Below are 7,365 nucleotides of genomic sequence, written 5' to 3'. Positions count from 1 at the left end.
GTAAAACACATTTCATTCATAGTGTATTTGAAATACAACAAAGGAAAAGACTGGAATAACTTAACTTTGTTGGAAAAGTTAACAGAATTGCACATTTTTTAACTTCTAAGTAGTAAGTGCTCCAATATAGTAATATCCCATAAATACACCCTTGCCAATGGCAAATTCAGTAAAATAGATTGCCTCGCATGTAATTCTACCAGCAGGAAGAGAATCCCCAACTTTTAGCTGTAACAGGGAGAGGAAAAACAGTTTCCACATCCAGCTTCAAGGCCCCATCTGCAACTAGTACTGAAAAACCAAACCTAAAAGTACTGGTTGTGCAGGCATTTGACCCCACCCATTCAGGCTGCGTCTATTGTTCCAACTTTTCAACAAAAAACCCAACTCCTCACAAACTATTTACTTTCTTGGATCTGAATAGACTGCTGGACACCTCTCTCTCAACCTTCATACAAAGAAAAGGGCAGAATATACCTCTTAAAGCCTACTATCGTGGAATATTTCTATTGGTGAGTATTCAGTTTCTTAGAAAAATACCCAATAGGCCTTTCTCTCTTCTCGTTGTCATCTTGCAAGAGTATAGTACTGACACCCATTTCACTCAAATCGGTAGCCACCATTAATGGCTTTGTGTAATTAGGAGCGACTAACACTATGATAGTGGTTAACATAGCTTTCAGGCTGTCAAATGCCATCTACCAGTCGATCTACGCTGATACTTTCTACACTTCTTCAACAAGTCAGTCAGTGTAGCAATCACTGCTAAATTTGATACAGACGTCGAGAAAAACCACTCAGTCCCAGGGATTGTAGTACTTCCGTCATTGTCGATGGTATGAGAAACTTGCCAGTAACCGTCATTTTCGCATCCCATGCGGCCATCTATCCATGTCCAGTAACATGGCCCAGGAACATGATTTCTCCTTTGGCGAACTCACTCTTAGCCAGCTTTATCAACAAGTCTGCCTCCTGAGGACGATTGAACAATTCAAAAAAATGCTGCAAATGTTACTTTCATGTGTGACCTAAAAATCGCCAGATTGTCAATGTACACCGCTCAATTGGGTAATCCTGAAATGACTTCATTGGTTAGTCTTTGCAATGTGGCTAATGCACTTTTCATACCGAATGGCGTGAGTTGTTTAAATTGGTACAGTCCATTCAACGTCACGAAAGCCAAAATTTCCTTCACTGTTTCGGATGCAGGTACCTGCCAGTATCCTCTGAGTAAGTCCAATATTTAAATAAAAGTTGCTTGTCCACCTTTTCAGTGGTCTTCAAAACATGGAATTGGATTTTGTAAATGCGTTGATTTTGCGATAGACCATAAATAATTAATGAATGCCATCTGGTTTTGGCACCATTACTGTGGGTGAGCTTCAGTTGCTGCAACTCTCTTCGATTCAATCTCTTTTTGAACTTGTGCCAGTATTAGAGGGTTAAGTCTATAAGAATGTTGCTTAAGTGGAACAGCATTTCCTGTATCTACATCATGCAAATTAGTTTAGTACTTCCCAGCTTATTCCCACATATCTCTCCATGTGTTAGTAGTAATGCTTTCAGGTCATTTCGCGTTTCCTCTGAAGGTAACTCAGTAATTTACCTCAATTTTTAAGAACTTCCTCATTATTCAATTTAATTTGAGCAATGTCCTATTCAGAATCGTCTGAACTTGTTCCTTCACTCTGTGTTGTAACAAGTAACACATTCTCATTTTGCTTTCCTTCCCTGTCAAAATACATTTTGAGTGTGTTCACATGACATGCTCTGTGAGATTTCTCCTTATCTGGCATTCTTATTAAATAATTCACCTCAATAGATTTCCTTTTGATTTGATAAGACCCACTAAAACTTGCTCTTCAAAAGTTCACCTTCCACTGAGAGCAACACTAACATTGCACCTCTACTGTCAAAATTACAAATTTGTCATTTCTTGTCTGTTTCCTGCTTCATCACATGCTGTGCTACTTCTAAATGCGGTCTAGCCAACTCACCTGCCCCTAAAGTTTGACACACAGTCCAAATGTTGGTCTGTGAGCTCTGACTCACCAAGTTGTCCTGAATCAATTTCAGTGGTTGTCTCACTTCATTCCCAAAAGCTAATTCAAATGGACTGAATTTGGTTGATTCCCAAGGTACACCCCGAATTGCAAAAAGTACAATGGGATTCCTTTATCCCAGTCCTCTGCATAGCCTTGACTATAGCTCCCAACATCATCTTTAAAGTTTGATGCCACCATTCCAATGCGCCCTGTGATACAGGATGATATGCAGTGGATTGAGCTATCCTTAACTTCTTTGAGCAATTCTAATGTAAAATTTGACGCTTTATCTGATTGTATTTTTGTGGGTAATCTGTATCTAGTGAAACATTTGAGTAATTCTTCTACAAGCCTACATAATGGAATGATCTCTGGAAATCTAGTAGACACATCTATTATGGTCAACAGATACTGATTCCCAGTTTTGTTCTAGGTATGGGTCTGCACAATCAATTAAGACTGTTGTAAAAGGTTCCTCAAATGTGGGAATGGTTATTCAGAGTGTTGGTTTTGTCATTGCCTGAGGTTTTCCACTTACCTGACACGTATGACATGTCTGGTAAAAATCAACCACGTCTTTATGCTTTCTCGACCAATAAAAATGTTTTTGTATTTTGGCTTGAGGTTTCTTTACTCCCAAGTGACCTCCAACTGGTAATATATCTGCTACCTGCAACACCACCTTTCTAAACCCCCTGGTGAAATAATTTGATTAATTTCTGCCCATTTCTCATCAGCCTGAATATGTGATGGTCTCCCTTTCCTCATCAAGGCATCTTTTTTAGGACAGTAGCGTTTTGGGAAACACTCAGATTCTTCTTCTGTGTATGTTTTTAGAAACATCTGCTTTCATTACTGAAAATATCCATTTTGTCTTCCACTTGTTCTTGTTTCTTTTCAAGCGTTGGATTCTTTATTCATTCATGGGATGAACGCATCGCTGGCCAGGCAGCATTTATTGCCCATCCCTAATTGCTCAGAGGGCAGTTAAGAGTCAGCTACGTTGCTGTGAGTTTGGAGTCACGTGGGCCAGACCAGGTAAGGATGGCAGTTTCCTTCCCGAAAGGACACTAGTGAACCAGATGGGTTTTTCCGACAATCGATTCACAGTCATCATTAGATTCTTAATTCCCGGTATTTTATTAAATTCAAATTCCACCATTTGCCATGGCATGATTCAAACCTGGGTCCCCAGAATACTATCTAGGTCTCTGGATTAATAGTCCAGCGATAATACCACAAGGCCATCGCCTCCCCTGGATCAAACATGGTCTCTGATAATTCAACTTCAACTTCCTTATCTTTATTGTTTGCTTCCTCCTCCTGTTTCCGCCTGTGGTTTTGTGACCTTGTTACCACACAGTCAGGAGAAATCTAAGGATATACTCCTCAGTTGCCTGATTTTCCAATGGCTTTTCAACCACATTAGGCATCACTGCTACCTGTGATCCAGCTATATCATTATCGAAGATAAACTGTATTTCCAGAGCCAAGAATTTCTCTAATGCTCCTTTCACCACTTCACCACTTTTCACCCGACTCTCCAACCTCACTTCATATAATGGAACACTGCTGTTCTCACCATAAATTCCACATAGTACATCCTTGCTGGCAGTACTCCTTCTGAATTATAAATCTCCACATCTCTCACTGTCAAAGATTAACTTGCTCCCATATCTGTTAAAATTTCAATTTCTTTACCTGCCCCCTCATGGCTTAAATGAATAAACCTTACCCGTGGAGGTCATTTCTTTAAAGAGATCTGGCACTTTGTTCTCAACTAACCCTTGACCAGGTTGTATATTCTTATACAGTTTTTGAGACTCCACTGCACTTTCCCATACCACTTTGATAAAACTCACTGGATTTACCTGTTTTCTCACATCCGCCTTCCCACTGCTTTTTTTCAACCACCAACAGTGGGACTTCACGTGGCCTACTTTGTTACGGAGAAAACACCTGAGCTTTTTTCACATCTCCTCCCTCCCCACCCTGATGATTTTCCTTTATTCTCTGTGATAACCTATCTTTACTATTTTTGATCAGATCTCATTTTTCCCTTCCCACCTGAGGATTTCTCTTTTCCACAATTTCTATTCCTCACACGTTAAAATTGATGTGGGAAGCCAGACTTTGATTTATGAACCAACCCATAACCACCGGCCATGTCAGCTGCTAATCTCGCAGTTTTAACCCTCTGCTCTTCTACGTGAGTTCTCACTACTTGACTTCAGAAAGTCAATTTTTGAACTCGACCAAAATGATCTCTCGAAGAGTGTCATATGTTTGATCTATTTTCAATGCCCTTATCCACCTGTCAAAATTACTTTGTTTGATTTACAATTGAATGTTAGCCATTTCCAAAGATTCTGGTGGCATTCCTGGCAATTGTGACTGCTGCGTGATTGCCACAATTATCTTCCCTTCCCTCACAAACACGAGCTTGTTGGCTAATTCCAAAGATTTTGCCTTGCTCGCTTTCTGTATCACTCCTGACGTGACTTTTTCCGCCCCCCCCGCCCGGAAACTCTCAGTGACTGCAAGAGCCGTTATTACACAAGGCACACATCCTGTTTAAACCAACCGAATTCTTCACCTGACAAGAGAATGCCAACACTAACCAGTCCCTGCCTTTTGAGTCCAACAATCCTAAACCCTACCTGGAATTAGAGATTTTGATCCAGACAAGAACCCACAATTTGTTATGGGCCAGACCAAACAACCCTTCATATATATGAAGAATGCAGCCTGGACCCAAACTTTTTCTTATGGTAAAGGCAAGTGCCAGGCTTTGCGCTCTAGGTGCAATTTGAATGGTCTGGCTACTAGTCCTAAAGCAAAACACACATTAATCATACACTATAGTTAAAATACAACAAAAAAAAGAACTGGAATAACTTAACTGTTGGAAAAGTTGGTAGAATTGTACATTATTTAACTTCTAAGCAGGAGCTGTTCCAATATCGCAACATCCCATAAACACACCCTTGTCGTGGGCAAATTCAGTAAAATAGATTGTCTTGCACGTAATTCTACCAGCAGGAAGGGAGCCCCCAGCTTTTAGCTGTAACAGAGAGAGGAGAAACAGATTCCACATCCAGCTTCTAGCCCCCAGCAGCAATTGGTACTGAAAAACCAAACCTAAAAATCCTGGTTGTGTACAAGCTTGACCCCACCAATTCAGGCTGCTTCTGTTGTTTAAACCTTTTAAAAATAATTCCAAGACCTCAGAAACTGTTAACCTCCTTGGCTCTGAGGAGACTGTTCAGCGCCACTCCCTCAACCTTTCATCATAAGGAAAGGACAAAACACATCTCTTAAAGCCATAGTATTGTTCCCAACAGGGGGCAGAGCGTGGGCAATATACGGGCCGCTCTCAGCCTTGTCCAGCCATGTGAATGGATCAGTGATCAGACCCCAGCTGCTCACAATCCGTGACATGGACAGGGATTTGGGAAGTGTCCTAGTGACAATTCCAGGTTTGCAGACATCGCGGAATCAGGTGGGAATGGGGATTGCAAGTGCTGGGGGGGCTTTGGGAGTGGGTGAGCAAATAGTTGCAATATAAAATGGATAAGTATGACACTGTCAGGTTTCATCAGACCAAAAAGATGAAAAATGCAGCGTTTTTCTTCAATATTGAATTATGGCAACATTCAAAGGGGAGCTGGGTGTTCTAGTTAATGAGTCACTGAAAGCTGATGTGCAGGTACAGCAACTCATTAAGATGACCAATGGTGCGTTGGTGTCAATAAGGAGCAGGGATGTCTCGTTCCGATGGTCTACAGCCTTGGTGCAACCATGCTGGAGTGTTGTGCATGGATTTGGCCTCTGTTCCTGAGGAAGAACGGGCTTCCTACTGAGGGAGATTGATCAGGCTGAACTTGGGGCAGCAAAACTATCCCACGAGGAGAGATTCGCGGGGATGGCTGGGATTGCATTCTCCAGTGTTCATGGATGGCGATCTGACTCGAATGGGAGAAAATGTCCGAAACGTTCAATCTCCTCTTACGAGACAGTGTCACCTGCTTGCGGTCACTCTTCCACCCCCTCCACCTTCTCGGCCCTTTTCCCCCTACTTCTCTGTCCCTCAACCTGCCCATCTATTGCCAATTTCTGCCTAACCCACTCTCGCTCCTTCACCCCCTCCCTCCCTCAGCTGTCACCCCTTCCTCTTCCCCATCATTCTTCCACCCCACCCTCTTCGCCCTCCATCTTGCCAACTTCTTCTCCCTCCCACTCCCTCTTCCGGACCCTTGCCCTCCTATCCCACCACCTAACATAGAACATTACAGCGCAGTCCAGGCCCTTCGGCCCTCGATGTTGCGCCGACCTGTGAAACCAATCTGAAGCCTATCTAACCTGCACTATTCCATTATCATCATATGTTTATCCAATGACCATTTAAATGCCCTTCAAGTTGGCGAGTCTACTACTTTTGCAGGCAGGGCATTCCACACCCTTACTATCCTCTGAGTAAAGAACCTACCTCTGACATCCATCCTATATCTATCACCCTTCAATTTAAAGCTATGTCCCCTCGTGCTAGCCATCACCATCCAAGGAAAAAGGCTCCCACTGTCCACCCTATCTAATCCTCTGATCATCTTGTATGTCTCTATTAAGTCACCTCTTAACCTTCTTCTCTCTAACGAAAACAGCCTCAAGTCCCTCAGCCTTTCCCCATAAGACCTTCCCTCCATAGCAGGCAACATCCTGGTAAATCTCCTCTGCACCCTTTCCAATGCTTCCACATCCTTCCTATAATGCGGTGACCAGAACTGTACACAATACTCCAAGTGCGGCCGCACCAGAGTTTTGTACAGCTGCAACATGACCTCATGGCTCCAAAACTCAATTCCTCTACCAATAAAACCTAACACCTTCTTAACAACCCTATCAACCTGGGTGGCAACTTTCACTCCTCTCACTCTTCTCCCCCTCTCTCTCCTTCTTTACCTCCTTCACCCCCTTTACCTCCACTCCTCTCTCTCCACCTTGCCCATCCCCTACTTCAATCCCCTTCTCGTGTACTGTCTCTTTTCACACCCCTCCTCATCTGTCCCCTCCCCGTCTTTCTCTCAGGTGTTCGTCTTTATTGAGGAGCTGTTCCTGTCCCTGAACTGAGCGGTTGTCGCCGACACTTTGCTGGTGAGTACACAGACTCCAGTTTATCTTCATTACGGGACATTGGCTCCATCACCCTGCCAGCATTTATTACCCCTCAATAAGGCAGTGTACACATCCCCCCCAGTGTGGATTAAACAGTGACGCAGGGCGGTATTCTGTCAGTGTGTACACGTCACCTGGTGTGGATTAA

This window comes from Rhincodon typus, chromosome 49, assembly GCF_021869965.1.
Source record: "Rhincodon typus isolate 14 chromosome 49, sRhiTyp1.1, whole genome shotgun sequence".
Lineage (NCBI taxonomy): Eukaryota > Metazoa > Chordata > Chondrichthyes > Orectolobiformes > Rhincodontidae > Rhincodon > Rhincodon typus.
The sequence above is the reverse complement of the archived record's forward strand: the minus strand, read 5'-3'. Positions refer to the sequence as shown.